Below are 17,854 nucleotides of genomic sequence, written 5' to 3'. Positions count from 1 at the left end.
TGCAGAGGCCACAAACAGCTTTTGCTTGACTGCCCAGGCAGGGGCTTGAGGATGCCTGGGGGCAAGATCCATCTCTCCCTGTGCATGGGAATAAACTGCTGGATGTATCATTGGGACACTCAGATCCAGAGATGCTTTTCAAGAGGCTGTCATGGTCCAAATGGGCAAAGTCCTGGTCCTTGGGCAGGCATTTTCCCCTGGAAGTGGAAAATGGGTGACTTGGCAGCTTGTCTGTGTCCTGGTTTGGGCTGAGCTCTTACCTGCTGCCAGAGCCCCCAGGGCAGCAGCCAGGGGAGCCCAGTCCTGGGCAAAGGATGCCAGCAGATTATCTGTGGTACTCCCAGTGTGTGCCAGAGCTGCACAAGGCTGTTTGCAAACAGGCTGAGCTGGGAAGATGCCCAAAGAGGGGCTGTGACAAGAGGAGGGAGCACAGGGTTGTCCTGTAGGACTGGATCCCACATGCTGGGACAGCCAAGCCCTCAGGAAGAGATGGGCTGTCTGTCTGTCTGCTGCAGTCCAGCATCCCCTCTGCTGCTCCAGCAGGGCAGCTTTGCAAAATATGGGTCCCCACCTGCCCTGAGATACTGGATAAGGTGCTGGGTCACCAGTGGCACGGTGCTGTCCATGGGGACACTGACCCTGGGGACTGGCTCGTGCCAGAGGCTGCAGGAAGGGATGCTGGGACCAGCACAGCAGTGCCTGTGCTGTCATAAATCTGCCTGGCATCAGTGCAAAGAGCATTGCTGCTGACTTATGGCTTCTGTGCTCCGTGAGGATGGGAAGCAGCAGCTCATGGCTGGCTCTGCTGGCATTCACTGCGTCATGAGTTGTCCTTCCTCCCCCTGTGACATCAGTGAGACACAGAGAGTGGCTGCAGCAGGCAGGTGAGGTGTTGAGGGCAGAGGAGGTGTGCTGGCAGCTCAGGCTTGTGTGAGGCTGTTCCCATGCAGGAAACTGTATCATATCAGCTGTCACTTTTAGTCCCACCTTGCACTGAGGAAAAGGTGGTGGCCAGGTGTGAAGTGGTGCCACCCCTGCTGTGCTACCTGATGGCCCTTGTCTGGTGTGTGTTACCCTCCATCCTCCATTGACCCAAGTCAGTGCTTGATCCTTCCAAAGCTGCCTTGCTTGCAAAGCTGGAATGGCTGTCAGGGTCCTCTGCCACCACCAAGGATGTCACCACGCCGGTGGCTGGCCGTGCTCTGAGCAGTGGGGCAGCCAGGCTCACCCCTGTGGCTCTGCCACCAGCTGTGCAGTCCCCTCAAGGCCTTGGGGCTGCAAAACATCCCCATAGTGGCAGTGGGTAAGGCTGGGAGAAGCAGCAGAGCACACCAGGGCCATGCAGGGTGGCACACCGAGCCCTGCTCCTGTCGAGCCAGTGGTGCCAGACCTGGGGAATGCCACTGTCCCCATCCCAGGGAGGATGTGCTGCAGCAGCACAGTCCGTGCCTGTTGAACTGAGACTCACAGGTTCCCCTTGAGCCCTGCTCTAACCAGCCTTGTGGCTGCTGCTGTCCCAGCCCATTCTCAGTGTTAGACAGAGGTATTTTCTCCCCAGTGCTGTTCTCTGCTGTTGCCTCACTCCTCACAAAGCCAGCTCTGGGAAGTCTGGCCTGTCCCACCACAGTGCAGCAAGTGTGGGGCACTGGGAAGCAGTGGGACACCCTGCTCTATTCCTGGCAGCACCTCAGCCCCTTCTCTGCACTCTGGGTCTCATTGGCTGGGTACTTTCTGCTCCTGTGCCTTGGTTTCCTTGCAAGGGGAGTGTTAATAATGTTTCTAAAGTGTTCTGGGAGGAAAGGGAAATGCCATGCACCGTCTCTGTCCCTGATGAGATGGTCATCAGGCTGTGGTGGCCTCCTAAAGCTGCTTTGCCCAGGGAGGTCCCTCTCCACCTCCCAGCACTTTAAATAGAAGTGATGCAGCTCTTGGCTAAACAAATTTTCTCCACGGCTCTTTTCTTTCCTACTCAGAATTCAGGGAACATAATTTTGGTAACCAAGGTATTTGCATAATCAGTATTTTGTGGTAATTGCTCCCTTTCAGAAGAGGTGCTTATCATCCCATCGGGTTTTGAGGAGCTTGTGCTGTCTTTGAGGCCAGGCAGGGAGGTGATTTCCAAAGGGGAGTGGCTGGGCTGCTGCCCTGTTGTTTGGGAGATGCCTCCCCTAGGATGAGCAGGATTAGAAGAGCTTTTGCCTCTGGGCTTCTCCACCATCAGTGACCTGCTGCAAGTCCCGTGCCTCAGTTTCCCCTTAGTCCCAAAATCTCTGATCTGGATGGAGGAGATGCCTCAGTGCAGTGGGGCACAGGGTCTCCATCTCTGCAGGACTTGCCCTCCCAGGGCAGCTCCTTCTCTCCCTGATGCCATGGCATGGAAAAGCATCCTTTGGGAATGGCTCTGCAGTGCTTTAGCAGCTGCCAGCTCAGTATAGCAGGGTGGGGGGATCACCCAGCTGCAGGAGGTGCCACTCCCTGGGGACACCCTGGCTCTGTGCCCCCTGTCACTGCAGCTCTGGGGGGCGAGTGGCAGCCGGTGGCTGGGAGCCACCCTCGCCCGCCCAGCAGCGTGACTCACTCCTCAGAGGCTGCTCCCACTCGGCAGCGTTTCCAAGGAGCCCAGGAGGTGTCTCCCAGTGGCAGGGCTGGGATGGGGAGCCCGGGACCCCTGGGCAGGCTGTGAGCTCCGTGCCTGCCAAGCAGAGCCGGGAGCAGGAGCTGGGGCAGGAGCAAAGGTGCAAAGCAGGCAGCCTGCACTGCAGCAGAAAGCAGCAGAGCAATGCTGGTGTTACCCAGCAAAGGCTGGAAAGGCCGTGAGGAGGGTGGCTGGCATGTGGCAGGGAGCAAGGGAAATGCCCAGCTCTGAGGGCTCAGCCATCCCAGTCCTGCAGGAGAGGCAGGCAGCTCTCTGCTTTGCTGCCATTCAGCCCCTTCTGGTCTTCAGCACTTTGCTCTTGCAGAGCCCTGGGCTGCTGGCCGCAGGTCCTGGGGTTCCTGTGGGTCTGGAAGGCAGCAGTGCAGGAGCCAGCCCAGCCTGTTGTGCAAAGGTTAAAGCAGCCCTGGCTGCAGGAGGAAAAACAGCATGTCCTGTTCTGTGCCTGGGCAGCCTTGGTGCTGCCTGACCTGACTGCTAAGCAGGGGCTGAGGCTCCTTGCAGCACTGATCTCAGTGCTCACCAAGCCATCCCTGCTTCCTTCTCTGCACCTGTCCCTGCTCCCCTGCACTGGGATCATTCCTGGGGTGGCTTTGCTGTTCAAACCCAGCTCCTCTCTTGCCTGCTCCATCCTCCATTGTTTCTGTGCTGCCATCAGCCAGATAACAGTGGCTGCTCCTGCCCCAGTACTGACTGTTTCCCCAGCTGTATTAAGTCTCTATTTATCTATATAAAATCTCATGTCATTCACTGTCCTAAAAAGCTGGCAGGTAATTCTGTAATTACCATCCCTCATGTAGTGCTGGCCTCTCCTCTCTCCCTGCTAGTTGGATATCCTCTTCAAGTTTAATCCCCTGGGAATTTACATTGTCTTTGCCATCCCCAAGGGAACAATGCTGCTAAATCCAGATCCCAGTGCTGGCCCCTTAATTCACTTTCTCATTAGCAGAATGCCCAATTAGCAACCCCTTGTGACTCCTCTCCTGGTCCTTCTCCCCACAGAAGAGATCTGATGCTGGCTGTGTGAGCTTGGATATGGTTGAGTCCATGCCCTCTTCCCAGACAATCCAACCTAGGATGCTGGGATGTGCCAGCACTGTTTGCCCCACACTCTGCAGACCCCCTTTGATTCCTTCCAGGGGCAGGGAAGGCTTCAGACTGCTTTGCACCCACCACTTTGTCTCAGAGACACCACAGACCCCCCAAACCCATGGAGGTTTCTCATTGCAGCCCCCAAGGCCATCTCATGTGCAGGGTGGGTAGTGGGAAGCGGGGAGCTGCACTGGAGCATCTCCCAGGCTTGGGCTCTCAGTTCAGGGAGCATTTGCAAGGGTCCTTTCTTCTGGTGAGGCAGAGGATGCTGTGATGCTCCGTGGGTTTTTGTTCTTTGCACATTTTTTCCCCTTTAATGGGAATTGTATTCTGAGCATGGAGGCAGTTGGTGATCTTCTGGCTGATGCAGCATCACCTTTGAGCAAGGCTCATGAGACTCTTCTGTTCACTGGCTGTACAGAGAACTTGGGCAGAGGAGCATTGGATCTGTTCCTGCTGTGACCCTGTTGATGAGAGAGACTTTACTGAGAAGGCAGGAGATACCTGGTCCTGCCTGGGGTGGGAACACATGGAAGAAACCTTGGGAGATGCATCCCCACCCCATTAGCTGTGGGGGTTCACACAGGGATCTGTATAATCACAGTCAGCAAAGCACAGAGTGTACCCCACTGATGTTTTAACAGCATAAAGGCTGATTTTTGATTTTTATTTTTTCTTTAAAAAGGTGCAGTAAGGATCCTCAAGTTCCAGATGGGAACCAGGCCTGAGCCAGGGGAGGGAAGAGAACATTCCCCAGGGAGTGGGGGCCTTTCCAGAGCTGTGGGTTCCTCCAGGAAGGAAGAAAGGCTGTGGGAGAGAAGCTGGATGCTGCAGTCTCAGCTCCCATCCCTTGGCTCTGTAAGAGGGAGATGTTTGGGGTTTGCTTTGTTTTAGTTCTTTAGAGGAGATCTTTTTAAGGGAACATCTTCCCTTGCTATCTGTTCAGGCAGGATAAGATCCAAGTTAGATATTCTCTACTGATGCTGATACTAAGGATTTGCCTGTGTTTACCTGCCCCTGGCAGTATTCCTGCAAATGAGGTGTCAGCAGGGGTGCTGGCTGTGTGTGGGCTTTACAGGAGCAATAAAGCAGGGCTGAGGCTGTGGTCAGAGGAATTGTGGCACCCAGCCAGCAGCACGTGGGGAAGTTTGAGCTGACAGTGTCTCATCACTTGCTCATTCACCTGGCACCCATTCAACAGAGGGACCTTGTGGAAATTGCCTGAGCACCAGGTGTGCTGAGCACAGCTCCTGCAAGCCCCTCTGCTCGTGAGGTGGCTCTTTGTTACTCCAGCACAGGCTGCTTTCCCTGGAATCACCTGCTTGTCATGAAGAGCAAAGGCCGTGGATAACAGTTGTGGGTCCCTCAGTCCCTGTGTGATTTGGCTGCAGGGCCCTGCTCCTGCCTGTCCTCTGATTTCCCCATCCTGCACAGGGTGTAAGTGATGCTCCCAGACACAGCTCTGAGGAGAGTGGGAAACAGATCTCCATCACCAACACTGTGTCTCTAACTCAGTGGACCCTGGCATTATTTTGGAAACTGCTCCTAGACCCTGAGCTTGCATTGCCTGTAGCCTCTAACATATCCTGACCACTCCCTCTGCAGCAGCAGGAATGATTGGGCTGTAAAAAGAGGACCAGAGACTTAGGAGCATCTCATCTCATCTCTGTATCTCTCTCCTGCAGATTTTTGGTAGCACCTGTCATTACCAAAATGCTGCTGGGTAACCCATCCCCAGTGTGTGCACAGGCTCCAGGAAATCTGTTCCTCCTGCCACTGGCATTGGCATCAGGATTTGCAGATGCTCTTGGTCAGAGGGCTTTGTCTCTCCTCCCTTTTAATTGTCACAATAATTGGTTTGGTAGTTTTGAGCAGGGGGAGTCCATGAGCTCTTGTTCCTCTGCAGCACCCATGCAGCTCCCTGCCAGCAGGCTGAGTGCTGAGAGGCTGCCAGAGCATCCCAAGGTGGGAGCTGAAATCCTTCCCACTCCTTGCACTGTGAGCTTTCCCAGATGGATGTCCATCCTCGCCCCAGGATGGAGCCTGCAGCTCCTGTCTACCCATGGCAACGAGCTGCTGGCAGCCAGGAGGAGTGAAGGACCAACTGGCTCATCTGCTGAGAGCATTTGATTGATGCTGTTATCGTTTTGATTACCTTTTTTATAGGCTAACAGAAGGATTTTAATCTGAACAGTGGAGTAGGAAATGGGAGAAGCTGTGCCTGGAACTTGATGAGGAGGCAGCGAGGGCTGGTGCCTCTTTGTCCACATCCTTGGGAGTTGATTTTGGAGCTGTCAGCCAAACTGAAAGTGGCAGGTAGAGGTGTTCCTGGCCTGATCTTACTGGAACTGCAGCTGTCTCTTGTGTTATTTACAACACAGCTGGTGCCCAGGCAGCTTAACCCCAGCCCTACGGCTGCCCAGAGCCAGGCACTGCCTGAAAGCATCGATCTGAGCCGGCGGAGGAAGGGACAGCAAGCTCTGAGGCCAAGTTCAGCTCTCTCTGCTGCTTCTTGTGACTCAGGGCAGTCATCTGATGTGTTGCCATAAGTGGCTAGGAATTGTCATTGTCCAGAAGTGCCAGGGTGACAGCTGTGGGGACCAGGGGCGTTGGTTTTGCATGCAGACAAGGAGTGTGTCAGTCCTGGCTCTGTGATGCTCCCAGAATGGGAATGCAGTGCTGGGAACAGGCAGGGTGGATGAGAGAGCCACTGCTGCTCTGCTACCTGGGCCACCTCTCCTCTGAGGCGTCTCTGAGGCTCTACCAGTGCCCTGCAGGGTTCAGTTTGCCCCAAAATTTACTTGCTTCAGCAAATCTTTTGTAGAAGGCAAAGTAGTGGTGCTGTAGGCAGATCTGTTTGCTCCATTCTCCAGCAGCTCCAGGGCACAGGCTAGGGCTGGTAACACATGGCAAGGGAGGGGTGGTATAATGGTTTTAAAAGTAAAGTCAGTGAGAGACTCTAAGTCAGAAATACAATTTAATAGGAAAAAAGAGAAAAATAAAACACCTTCAATAGTACAAAAGTTTTAAAAACCACTGACAGTCAGAATACAACCTGACACCCTGCTAGTTAGGGTGGTGGTTGCAGTCCAGATGAAGTGGTCTTCTCAAAGCAGTGATCATGTAGAAGGGTTTGGTAGCTCTTGCCCTCTGGAAATCAGTGGATAAGGGCTGCCTTGGTGTTCCAAATCTCAGTTTTTATCTAGGTAAGAAATGTTTGGGTCCCCCCCTGGGTGGAGCATCTCCCAGTGGGATGATGTAATTTTATCAGTCATGCAGTGGGACTCAATGGCCCATTAACAGGAGATATCTCCTGGAGGAAGGGTGGGCCCTGGAAAAGATAAAGGTGACTGCCCCACCTGGTTTTTAACAGCTGGCCCATGAGCAGAGGATATCTCCCCCAGAGATAAGAATCACTGCCCCACCTGGTTTCAGCAGATGGTGATAGAATACAGACTTTTGGGCACATCTTTACATTGTACCGTAGGACAGACGGTGATGGGGAGCAGGGCTGTGTCCCATGGGACTCAGAGAGCCCCACCAGGACTGAGATGAGGAGATGTCTTGCCCCATGCCAAGCTCTCCATGTCACCCCCAGATAGCTCCTGGAGGGCTGTTGCAGTGTGGCTGTGAGGTGGGCTGTGGCTGTAACAGAGTACATCCATCTCCATCCCTCCCCCGTGCCTGCCCCAGCTCCTGGTGCTTGAGTGGCTGCTGGGTGGTTGTTCCAGCCTGATCTCATCAGCTATCATGGTCTGCAGAGCCCATGGCAGCAGCCCATGAGTGTCCTGCTGCATAGTGCCCTATGCAAGGGGACAGGTGACAAAAGCAGTGGACAACTGTCCTGGGTTGCAATACAGGATATGCCCAGCAATGTGTATTCTGTCACCGTCTGCTGCAGCCGGGTGGGGCAGTGCCCCTGATCTCCTGGCACATATTATCTGCTAATGGGCCAACTTTAAACCAGCTGGGCAATCATCTTTATCTTCCCACAGCCCATCCTCCCTCCAGGAAATATCTCCTGTTCATGGCCAGTGAGTCCCAGGGCATGACTGATAAAATTCCATCATCCCACTGGGAGATGCTCCAGACAGGGGAGGAGCCAAGCCTTTCCTACCTAGATAAAAAACCTGAGATGTTAGACAGAAAGATACCTTCTTTACAATGAATTCCAGAGGAAAGCCAGACCTTTCCACATCATCCCTGGAACCTTCAGAGGAAAACTGCACCTTCTCCAGGAGCACTGCTCCAGCTGAACCACATCTGCCACTGCAGGAGGATGCAGCCACCATGGAATGGGACTGCTGCCACCATCCTGACTGACTGACAGGTGTCAGCTTGGATTCTGACTCTGGCAGTGTTTTGGGATTGTTCTTTGTAATACTGCATTTCTATTTTAATTTTCCTAGTAAAGAGCTGCTATTCCTAATTCCCATATCTTTGCCTGAGAGCCCCTTAATTTCAAAATAATAATGATTTGGAGGGAGGGGGTTTACATTCTCCATTTGAAAGAGAAGTTTCTGCCTTTATTGGCAGACACCTGTCCTTCAAACCAAGACACCAGCACCCCTTGGCCAGGGGACTGCCCAGGGAGGTGATGCAGTGGCTCCCACACACCAGGCTGTGTGTGCTGTGGCATAGCAGGGGTGCCACAGCCCCTGGCAGTGTGGGTTGCAGGGTGTTGTGCAGGAATGTGTTGCAGCTAATGCTGTGTGACAGTGTGACACGTCCTCCCGGGACAGCCAGAGCTGACATGTCACCTTCAGAGCTGTCACTGTGGCTGCCACACCACGGCGTGGGCTGTAAACAGGCGGCGAGGGGAGCGCTCCCCCCCTGTGTGAGGAGGGAGAAGGGCTCTGCTTTCCTTGGCATGTCCTCAGATGATCAGGCCCATGTCACTTGGCACTGGGATGTATCCTTCAGAGAGATGGAGCCAGCTGGGACGAGGGCAGAGAGGAGAGGGCGTTCAACATCCCCCTAATCCAAGGATGAGATGCTGAGCACCTGCCTTAGAAGATTCTGTCATGAGCAGAGCATTGTCTGCCAGCCCAGCCAGGGGTTTCACACCCAGCCAGGCAAGCTGTGGCTGCCACAGTGCCTTGGCTGGGGAGCCAAGGGCATGGCACAGGCTCTTTGGGACTGGGGTAGCCACTGAGCCCTGGGGGATGCTCCTCCTCAGCCCTACAGTTAAGCCTGGAGCTGGATGTGGAGTTTCACAAGTAAAATGTAGGAGCAGAAGGACACAATGCTGCCTATCCCAACCCACTGAACTTCACTCAGGATGTGAACAGTGTTCTATATGGACCACTGTCCCCTGGCAGGAATTCTGGGGCACAAGATGCCCACAATGGACCAGCCCTGGGGGATGCTTATGATCCTGTACCTCCCATTTCTCTGCTTTGCCTGCAGCTTGTGAAGCTCTTCAAGAACACTGAGGATCCCAGTGCTGAAACCCTTTGTCTCTCAGATAGAAACAAACGTGGCACACGCACCGGGGAGCAGAATTACCGGTGTGTCTGGGGAGCAGGGAGCTGGAACCAGACAGGCTCTGACAGCTGCTTTAGCTCTGAGAGAGACCAAGCAGCATCTCAGCCACACACAGCTCGTCCTGCACAGCATCAGCCCCTCTTTGCCTCGCTGCTTTTGGCATGATCAGCCTGCCCAGGTACCAGGAGCTGCCTGGCTTTACCTGTCCTGGCTGTGAATTGCATTCAGGGCGAGTGCTGGGGTGGCAGCTATGGGCTGGCTCCTTGTGGGATGAGCGGTGGGGATGTGCCAGTGCTGGCAGTGGGACTGGGAAGCAGCATGTGTTTCCAGGCTGAGTCATGCTGAGGATTGTGTCTTGTTCCTTGTTACGAGTCCACTTGCAGTATTCACTTGGCAGAATCAGCTCATCCTCCCTCTCTCCCCAATTGTGTGTCTGTCCGTCGCTCCCACCTCCTTCACACAGCAGCAGAGTAGCTCTTGAAGGGGAAAAGAGAGAAGTAAAATCTCTACCTGGAAGCTCTGCAGGACTGTAAGGTCAGGACAGTAAACCAGTGCTTGCTATGCAAAGCACGGAGCCAGTGTGCTGGGCAGGCAGGTACTCACTGAGCTGCAGCTGCCAGGGCTGGCTTTGCACTGGGAGGGGGACTTGCATCCATGGGAGGGGGGAAATGGTGCCACCAGGGCCAGAATGAGGTGGAGGCAAATGGGAGATGGAGACACACAGCTCCTGAGTGGGGCTTGCTGTCCTGTCTGCCAGAGAGAGGAGGGAGCTGCAGAGAGGGACACCTGCACTGCTCTGTCCCCCCTCACTGAGCTGTCTCTGCTCAGCTGCTCTGTGTCTAGGTTATTTTAGCTTTGATTCAGCTCTGAAATTGCCTTGGCTGAAACTCTGTCTCTATTGTTTTCAGTCTGCAGAAGCATCATTGAACGTGTCAAAAAGATAAATTGGAGAAAAAGAGAGGAAGGGAAAAAAAAAAAAAAGAGGAGTGCAGTGCAGTTGGTGAGGAGAGCCATGCTGGTTGTGGGTTCCCAGAGCAGCTGGCTGCTCCAAGCCCACGCTGCCTTTCCAGAGGCAGCTCCCTGCAGCCCTGTCCCCTTCTCTGCAGGACTGAGACACCCTTCCAGACATCCTCCTTTACCTCCTGCCAGAGGGCTTTTCCCCCTTGGCAAAGCTCACTTAGGCTTAGCATCTGTCCTGCCTGAGCCTTTTCTGGGAGCATTGTGAGCACAGTCTCTGCTCTCTGTCTCTGCCCTGGCTTGGGCTGACACTGAGTCCAGCCTGGTGGATCAGCCAGAGCACCATAGCAGAGCTCTGGAGATGAACAGAAAAGAAGTAGGATGGGCAGGAAGAGGGGTCCCAGGTGTGGGCAGGGGCCTGGAGCAGACCTGTGTGTGTCCCCAGGGGTTTCACTCCCTGGTGACCTTGTGCACACCTTGGGGTCCAGCACCAAAATATCTGGTCCAGGGTCGAGGGAGCTGGGGAAGGTCTGTGCAGCATTGACCAGTTTGATGGGTCTGTTTGGGCTCCAGCCCAGCAGTTCAGGGGTCCCTGTCCCAAAGGGTTTAACAGGTTTCTGCATCCCTGGAAGGATCAAGCCTGAGGGATGAGGTTTGAGGTCTGTTTGAGGTACCATTTGGTTCTCTCTGAGGGCTGTTGTATTGAACAGCACGGGGTGAGTTGCTGTGTAACACCTTCATAATTGCTAATTACCTCTGGGAGGAGGAAGAAGGCACTTGGGAAAGGAGCTGGCAGTGAGTTATGGGAGGATGCAGAAGTGGTTGTTGCTGCTGCTGAGGGTGCTGGGGCAAATGAATAACCTGTTAAATAAAATGTCAGCCAGGAATGGATAGGAACTGGCATTGCTTTTCCACTTGCACTTTACAAAATGAATCTCCCTGTGCGTGGTTGATTTGCTTATTCAAAACAGACCGTGGTGGAGGGGCTCTCCTGCTGAACCCGCTGACACCAGGGGCTAAATTGTGTAAATTCTGTTATCCAAATGCTCCTCTGAATGGCTGCAGTGATCTAAGGACATAATCCATTGCCAGAGGAGAGGGCTTTTCAGAGCCTAATTCCCTTTGTTTCTAGAAACAATGAGAATGTGAGAAATGAAGCTGAGAAATTGCCATTAAGCTCCAAGCTGCAGTCCAGTGCTGGGAAAGGTGAAGCCACTCCCTGCCCCAGTTGCCTTTCACACCTGAAACGGGGAAGATCACTCTGTGTGAAAACTCCAGGAGGCAAATACCGAGTGGGTTGCATTAGATAAGGCTGGTTTCAAATGGAAACTGATTTGCATGGGCTGATTAAGCTCATTACTACAGCAGGAACTCAGAAAATCATCAGATGCCCGTGCAGCAGGAGTGCTGAGGTCTGCTGCGATGGTGCTCGGTGTGCCAGCACTGCTGTGCCTCCTGCAGCATCTCCTGGGAGTGCACACAGGACATGGCCAGGGGCCACTCTGCTTCCAGCACCAGCCTGAGCTGGCAGACCTGTGGCTCCAACGTTTATAAATGACTTGGCCTTGTTTAGAGAGCTGCTGGAGTGTTTCTTGTCATTGGGGGCGCTTTCGGAGCGCCGTGGTGAGCGCGGTGCTGCCGCCCCACAGAGCAGGGCTGTGGGCAGAGCAGAGCCCTGGGCACCCACACAGCACCTGGGCATGAGCACCTTGCTCTGGCTGGTGCTCTGGTCACATTGGCACCCCAAGGACCAGAGGGATGTGCTGGCAGCCTCTTCTGCCACAGCCAGGGTGAGTGTGACCTGCTGGCACAGTGTGTGCCAGTGGGGGACCAGCATGGATTGTCCCTTGGGCTTTCCCCTGGAGACAGTGACAGTGTGTGCATGCATACCACAGGGACCCAGGTGCTCGTGTCCTGTGGAGGGCCACATGTGTGTGCATCCCACAGGGACCTTGGGCCATGCAAGGCAGGTCATGCTGTGCTAGGAGCAGCTCTGTGTCCCTGTGCCTCTTTCAAACTGAGAGGAGATTTAGATTAGATACTAGGAAATAATTCTTTTCTGTGAGGGTGGGGAAGCCCTGGTATGGGCTGCACAGAGAAGCTGTGGCTGCCCCATCCATGGAGATGTTCAAGGGCAGGTTGGATGGAGCTCTGAGCAGCCTGGTCTGGTGGAAGGTGCTGTTGCCCATGGCAGGGGGTTGGAACTGGATGAGCTTTGAGGTCCCTTCCAACCCAGGCCATTCTGGGGTTCTGTTCCTGCAGCATTTCCCCAGGTGAGCACCTTGTGGTGCCCTGTACACAAACAGGTGCTGCCTTCCAAGGCTGCTGCTGCTTCTTCTGTGCAACACTTGTACACCCACGTGTTGAAAACAGAGTCCATGTGGGCAGGTGTGCCTCTAAATATATATACATACCTGGGAAATACACTGCACTCATGAGCACTGCTCTCATGAGCACAGACTCTGCATTTGCAGAGTCCCCTCCTCGCCCTGCACCCCCAGGGGTACCCTGGCACAGGCAGCATAGCTGGGAGCTGATTATGAAGAGATTATAAAGAGTTATAAACTAAGCCTCTCTGCTAAAAAGACCAGGAGCCCCAGGCTGGAAGCGTCACACGCAAAGGCTCCTCTGCTCCTGTGCATTTTCTCTTTTTAATGTTTTTGCCTTTATCTTGCATCAGCTCAAGAGCTTTACTAAGGCCTGGAGCACAGAGAGGGGTGCTAGGAAAGGCAGGGTAGAGAGGGACTCTGTGAGGCTGTGTTTGTCACCTCCCATAAGCAGGTGACAGTACTGGGGGCTTGGGACAGTCCCTGCTGCCCCACAGGTGAGCTTTTGGGCCAGTTCTGTCCCAGCTTGGGGGCCCATCTCACCAATGCTGAACTGCCAGAAGTGCTGCAGTGTTTGCAGCTCTGTGTCAAGGTGAGCTCTCACCCTGGATGGGCTGGCAGGGCAGGGCTGTGGGTTGCTGGAGCTGCTGGGTGAGCTTTGAGTCCAGCTCAGGCTCCCTCTGCACCCAGGAGCTGTCACACAGCCTGGGCTGGGCCTGGTGTTATCTCTCCTGCTGTCCTGCCTCCCCTGGCATTGCTGCCCCCAGGTCCCTGCTCTGTGCTCTGCTGGGTGCAGATAGGAGTCCAAGTCATCCACTGAGGAAATTGCTCACTGTAAATCCACAGTGGAAGTCCTGCAGTTCCTGAAGGCCCAGAGGAAAGTGCTTGATTGGATTTTCAAGCCTCTCTGCCAGCTGTGGGAGAGGAGGGCTGACAGGCTCCCTGAATCTTCCTCAGTGATGCCTGGGAGGGGATGCAGGCTGTGCCTGCTCGCTAATGGAATGTAAAGGATGTGTAAATCTCCTGCCTTATTTAACTCCCCCCTGAACTTTATATGCAGCCATAAATTTCTCCTCCTGCAAACCTGCTGGAGCAAGGTGGTGCCCACGTAGGTGTGGGGGGAGCCATTCTCCTGCTGTGGAGAGGAGCTGCTGTGCCTTGCAGCAGCCAGACCCTGTCCTGAGGGGCTCTGGGGACATGCTGGGTGCACTGGGGACTCTCACAGGAAAGGCTCAGTTTGGGTTCAAGCTGCCCATGCCAGCATGAGAGGTATAGGAGCACCTGGGGCTGGTGTAATTCCCCTCCTCCCCAAGGGGCCAGGGGTGTTTGCATCCAGTACCACCAGAAAGCAGAGTTAATAAAACACAAAGATCTCCTGAGTTAAAACTGCATCAGTAATGGACAGGCAGAGAGTGGCCAGGCTGTGGTGGAGAACTAGTATCAGTCCAAACCCCCATCATGCAGCTGAGCATCACACAAATAACAGAGAAAAACACTGCAAATTTTATTCTATTGCTCCTTTTCTCTGATTAATCCTCTTATGTGTTCATCTCATTTTATACCAGTATTGACTGCCTGTTTATTGTATTTCTGTAGTCCTCACAAAAGACACGAATTCCTCTGAGTCTTGCCTGGCTGAGCAAGGGGGGGCTCCTGCCTGCTGGCACCAGTGGATACCACAGAGGAGAGGACCAAGGTAACATCCCATGGTCACCACAGCAGATGGTGGCAGAGGAGGGGCTGAAAACAAATTTCTCCCTGGCCCTAGATTAGTGCCCAGCTGCTTGGGCATCCCCAAATATAAAGAAAGATACCCTAAAAAAATATTGTTCCACAGTGTGGCTTTGCAGCCTGTGCTCAGGGCATGTTCTCAGTGCACTAGAGAGGAGACAGGCTTTCCTCCTCACACCCCTCTCTCATTGCAGGCAGATTTGTTAGACCCCTGCAAGGGAAGCCCTGCCTGTCTCAGTCCCTCTTCTGCAGCCCAGCCTCTCCAGCTCTGCTCAGTTTTTGCAGCAGCCCCATGGTCCCTACCTGCTGCTGGCTGAGTCAGGAGCATGAGCCTTCTGGGCCTGACCCTGTTGCTAAAGGATTGTGCTTTGATCTTCTTCTCCAGCTGGGGAGAACAAAAATCCCTTAAACGGACAAAAATCATAGGGAAGATTGAAAGAGAAGTTTTTTACCTGGATGGTAGCCCCTGGTTCAAACAATTTGGTGGAGAAGGATGGTGTTTGTAATAGCTCAAAACAATTTGGAGGAGAATGGTGTTTGTAATGTGGTGGAAGCTTGCACAAATGAGGGAACCCATTGTCTTTGGGGGGCACTTAGGTTCCACAGCACCCCAGCCTGTCCCAAATTTGTGCAGGCATGGCCAGGCTGTGTGAGGGAGCAACCTGGAGGTTGTCATCATCTCACACTCAGCATCCTTCACTCCTGCAAGTGCTGAGTGCTTGCCCTGAACCTGAGTGCCTCCTGAAGGATCCATGGCACACTGGGGCACGTGCAGCTTGGGTCCCACCTCTGGCACTCTGTGCCTCTCAGGCAGCCCCTGCCTGTGCACTGTGCCAGCAGGGTGGGCTCAGGTCCTCTCTCCTGCTGCACATTGATCAGACAACTCTTGGTGTAAATTCTCCCATGATCTGGCAACCTACAGCACAGGAACTGTGGAGGCTTCTGGCTTTAGTAGCTGGAAATGGCTTTTCAAACCCAGTGGAATTTCCAGCCTCCCCAGCATTACCTGTGGCAGGAAGCTCCTGGGATTAATTGGTTTAGTGTGGCAAAGTGCTGCCTTTTCCATATGTCAAACCACCTTCCACATGTGCCTTCCAGTCTTCATGCAGTGCCAGCTCCCTGCCCAGTGTCAGGCTGCTTTCAGGGACCATCATGGTCCCTCTTCTCCTTTTTCCCAAGTCTTACCTGGGGAATGCAGTGTCTGTGTGTTTGCCTGTGGAAGGTGCAATACAGGCTGAGCTTCAGATTCTCAGGGGTGCATCTGTGTCTCACAGGACAGCCTCTCCCTGTGCAGAAGCAGTTTTTTTCTGGTGACCTGAGCGTGGCTAGAGGTTGTGGTGACACACAGGGTCTTTGCCAGCCATGCTTATACTCTATTTTTTTTTAATTGGCATCGTTACTTTGAGAATTTTTGGACCCCTCTTGCCCCCAGCATCTTGTTAAGCTGCTCTACTCCTTGCCAGAGAACAGTAAGTCCAAAATATAACAGGTCCTAGTATTTCCAACTAGCCTCAACCCACCTGGCCCCTCTGCCTGTGTTTATCTCTAGGTGAGGTGCCAGGACCATTTAAAAAGCTGCAGGCTGAGCAGCAGAAGGCTGCAGCTGCTGCCCAGAGCCAGGCTGCGGCTGCTGCTCTGTTATTTACAGCTGCCTTTGGCTGCTCATGAGCTTCTCCAGCAGCTCTGCTGGACCCTGCTCACTGTCTGCACTGAAAGCCAGGGGTATTTGTGCCTTCACACAGGTGCCAGGGTACCAGCAGCATACCCAGCTCACCTGCCAGCTCAGGACAGAGCCAGCACCAGTGGCAGAGCTAACCCCTTTGGGGAGCTCTGCTGATCTTAAACTGCTTCCCAATACTGACAGCAAATCCAAGCTGGAGCACAGAGGGTAAAGCTATATGGCAGAGCCTTATGCAGGCTGCATTCTCCAGGCTGGGTCCATGAAGGACCTCACCCATCAAGGCCAGGGTTACTCTGCTGCCCTTGTATTGGTCCCAGCCAGGCTGGCAGCCCTCAGTGCAGCTCTCCTCACTTCATTCAGCTGTGAAACACTGCCAGAGCAGGGGCAGCATTACCAGCCTGTCAGGGTCTGTGTGGCTGAGCAGCTCCTCAGTGCTCTGGAAGCACAGCATCTGTTTGCCCGTGCTGGGGGCGTCTGACACCTAAACATGAGCCAAATGGCATTTTCCAAAGTGCAGATGCAGGGCTGAAGGAGCAGAGATGCACATTGTGGTGGATTCCATGCCAGGCAGCTCTGCCTGCTCTGCTTTGTCCCTGCTGTTGGTCCCCACAGCCCTGGCTGCCCCACAGCTCCCTCTGAGATGGAGACTGGGCTGTGAGGCTGGAGCTGCCATATGTTCCCCATAAAAACACTTCTTGGCCCGTTGCTGGCGTTTCCTGCCGCTGCCACACGTGCTCAGGATCCCACATGCCTCACAAGCCGTTCACCAACTGCAGCCTGGCAGATGGAGGAGCCGGGCACGGCTTTGCAGGAGGAGAGGCTGGAATCCACAGGCTCTGTTTGTTCCTGGGCTGTTCACAGCAGCAGAGGAAAGGGGAGGAGAGCTGACACCCACCCCTGCAAAGTGCCAAGACCTTCCCATAGGCAGTCCCCATCCCAGAGCTGAGCTGTGAGCCCTTCCTGGGCTGCACAAAGTGTTCTCACCTGGTGCCACTAGTTCAAAGGCAGTTGGAAATGGTGTGAGTGTCCTGGGTAGATGGAGACCATCATTCCTTCCAGGCAGGTGGTACTGGTTTGTTTTGGTGGCAGATGGCCAGTCAGCATTAAGAGCAAAGGCAGAAAATCAGTCCTCAGAGGGAGCAGAGATTTATTGCGGTAGGAAATTAAAAATGTTTGTGTCAGCTTTTGGAGTAACTCCTGTGCTGCCTTTATCTATCTGGGGGGGATGAGGGCTCTGTGCCCAGCCCTGCTCCGTGGCAGGGAGGTCTGAAGGTGCTCAGGAAGCTGAAGGCACATCCCTTGGTGGTGAGTATATCATGATGGGCAGTGACTGGAGCGAGCTGATGTCTCTCTTACCTTGAGTGGCAGAGTGTGACCAGATCAGTCAGCTCTGAGCACAGCAGATGAGTGTCCCAGCCTCAGGAGTGGCTCTTGCCATGTCAGTCGAGGTGTTCCCACAGGGGTGTGTCTGTGGTGTGCTCCTGCTGCTGCTGGGCACAGAGAGGTTTCTCCTGATAAATCATTTTACTTTGTGCTGAGCTGTTTTCCAATGACATTGTGCCATGGTGGTCCTGAGGACAGAAGTGGAAGCAGATCAGGCTGTTGGGCTAAGGGTGGTCAGCAGGCAGGTGAGGACACGGGCAGGGTGGGGACATGGACATAAACAGCCAAGTGCTCCCTGCAGTGGGATGGGGTCAGTGCTGGTCTGTGTCCTCCAAGGTGGTGGTGGGTGCTCCCCAAGCAGTGTGGCCCCAGGGTGAGGCTGGGTTTGGGTGCTGCTGAGGGCACCAGAGCTGCTGAGCTCCAGGGATTGCTTCATATCCTCAGTTCCCTGCTGCAAGAGCGAGGCTGTGAGCTTTGCACCCAGTGCAGCTCTCTGCCCAGAAATTAAAAGAAGGAACACAAAAAAATCAGGCTCCTGGGGTA

At 54.1% G+C, this 17,854-nt stretch overlaps 1 protein-coding gene across 3 annotated transcripts in view; it reads left to right on the top strand.

The window, feature by feature from the left end:
- FRMPD3 (FERM and PDZ domain containing 3) overlaps positions 1-17,854 on the top strand; it is a 57,562-nt gene that overhangs the window by 10,289 nt on the left and 29,419 nt on the right. The window contains exon 1 of one of the 3 annotated variants that reach the window (XM_079318754.1): positions 14,194-14,212. The exons of the other annotated variants lie outside the window; for them this stretch is intronic. The gene's annotated coding sequence lies outside the window, so the exon portion shown is untranslated. Of the gene's footprint in view, positions 1-14,193; positions 14,213-17,854 lie in introns of those variants that run through there. 3 annotated transcript variants of the gene reach the window in all.

This window comes from Erithacus rubecula (assembly GCF_903797595.1).
Source record: "Erithacus rubecula genome assembly, chromosome: 15".
Taxonomy (NCBI): Eukaryota; Metazoa; Chordata; class Aves; order Passeriformes; family Muscicapidae; genus Erithacus; species Erithacus rubecula.
The sequence above is the reverse complement of the archived record's forward strand: the minus strand, read 5'-3'. Positions and strand labels throughout refer to the sequence as shown.